Consider the following 2394-nt stretch of genomic DNA (forward strand, 5'->3'; position numbering starts at 1 on the left):
TGAAGGATTTAATGCCTTCATGATCCTCTCACGACATCCTTACCCATCCCCCCTTCACTCAACGCAATGCTCCCTATACAATAGCCATCCCATTCACACATGACATTAATCCCTCATGCTGCACACACACACACACGCACACACACATACACGTTTAGGGATCCCCTTCTGTTTTCATACACAAAAAAAATGTCATACGCCTCAAGTTTTTTACTATTCACAAGGTTGTGACAATCCAGAAACACTCTTTCGAAAAAAAATGACAGGTGTCTGTCACAAAGTCACCCCTCCTCTATTCTCTATCCACCTTCACCATCGTTCTCTATCCCTTTGACATACACACACGCACTACAAACACACACACACCCACACGTGCACAGACACAGACACAAACACGCACACACACACACACACACACACACACACTCACACACACACACACACCAGCGGCACCGCTACCTGCTTCACGACACCTTACATACAAGCCAGAACGCCCCCTCCCCTTCCGTGCTTCGCAAACGCCCCTCCACCCATCGGTGTCTCCGGTACATAACCGAGCAGAACCCCCGCTCCAAACCGCAGAAAAATTCTTCTTCTACATTTCGCTCATGTTTTGACATCTTCGCAGATAAAACAGAGGATCACGCTCAGGCAATCGCCGACCCAGCCCCCTGCACATCGCCCGTCTCCAGCTCACGGGGGGATGTGACAGCAGGAGAGCAGGGGCTGCTGGCCGGGTAGCAGCCTAGGCTGGCTTTCGGCTTTACAACACGCGGAATCCAAGAAATACCTGCTGTACATAAGTATGCATGAAGATAGGATTGACATGCCTTGGGATGGTGCATTTCCCATGCTGCGACACGGACCGCTGCAGCTGAAAGTGATCGCGTTTCCTGTTCCACCTCTCCTCCTTTTTCTCTCTCTCCTCCCTCTTGGTCCCGGCGTTCTTCTTTTTTCCCCCCAACAAAGCGATAAGTCTCTCCTTCCTCGTGCCGCTGTCCCCGCTTCCTATTAGCTCGTCTCCTTCTTCCCGTCCTCCTTCCCTTTGTCTCTCCCCCTCTCTCTCTCTCTCTCTCTCTCTCTCTCTCTCTCTCTCTCTCTCTCTCTCTCTCTCTCTCTCTCTCTCTCTCTCTCTCTCTCTCGCTCGCTCTCACTCCCTCTGTCTTTTTTTTTTTCTTTCTCTCTCTCTCTCTATGCCGGGTCTTCCTCCTCCGCGAGATGGCTGTGGTCCAGCAGTCGCGCTTTTTGACAGCACTGCGCGTGCTGTGAGCGTGCGTCTGTGTGTGCGTGTGTGTGTGTGGAAGAGAGGTGGTGTCGGTGAGGGAGGGGGGGGGGGGGGAGTGGTGGTGAGGTGCAGGTGGGTGAGTGCGAGCGCGTATATGGGAGACCGAGAGGTGTTTGTGTGTGTGCTCCTCCTCCTCCTACAGCAGCCTCGGGAGTCGTTGTGTGGTGTGGTGCTGGTAGCGCGGGAAGGAGTGCTTTAGAACAGGGCTCCGATTCGGAATCATATTTTTATTTTCTCTCTCCGTCTCCACGCTGTCTCTATCTTTTGCTGTCTATCTTTCTCTTTCCCGCTTTCGCCCTGCCTTGTTCCATTTCCCCTCTCTCTCTCTCTCTCCTCTGTCTCTCTCTTTCTGTCTCACACTGTCTCTCTCTGTCTCTCTCTCTCTCTCTCGCGCACATCCCTCGCTCTCCTTTTAAAGACACAGGAGGCGCGAGCTGCATTGCTCGCTCCAGGAAAGAGGCACACCCCTCTCGCTCTTGAGAGTTCATAAATAAGCTGGCGGAGGGTGTGAAGGAGGGGAGGGAGATAGATAGGTGAGGCAGAGGTTGGTGAAGGGGGGGGGGGGGGGGGGGGGGGGGGGGGGACTGTTTATGTGTGTATATGTGCGTTTCTTCAAAGCAATGCTGTCAAGGGAGGCAGAAAAATGCTGCCAGTGTCTTCTATTAATGGGGGGGGGGGGGGGGGCGGAGAGAGAGAGAGAGATTGATGGAGAGAGAGAGAGAAATAGGGGGAGAGAGGTTGGGGTGGAGACAGGGAGAGAGAGATTGCGGGAGATGAGGGAGAGGGATGAATTGCATGCTGGAGAGCATGTGTCCCCTAGTGACCTGTGCAGGTAATGATATAACCCCCCTAGTGGCTATGTAGCAGCTAATGATGAAGAGGTATTAGGCTGAAGGCCCCTGCCTTCCACTAGATTGTCACGACGCAAAGGATTAGCGGAAGGTGAGAGTGACAAGGACAGCAGCGGGAGGGGCGTTTCATAGCTATGGGGTAAATCAAGGCTGGATTTATCTTCTTTTTTTTGTTGCCTATAAGTGGTGAATTGTATCCTGGCAACAACAGTGCGGGAATGAACAAAATAGTGTGTGGTCATAAGTGGTTGTTGATTA

This window comes from Pollachius pollachius (assembly GCF_949987615.1).
Source record: "Pollachius pollachius genome assembly, chromosome: 11".
In the NCBI taxonomy this organism is placed as follows: domain Eukaryota; kingdom Metazoa; phylum Chordata; class Actinopteri; order Gadiformes; family Gadidae; genus Pollachius; species Pollachius pollachius.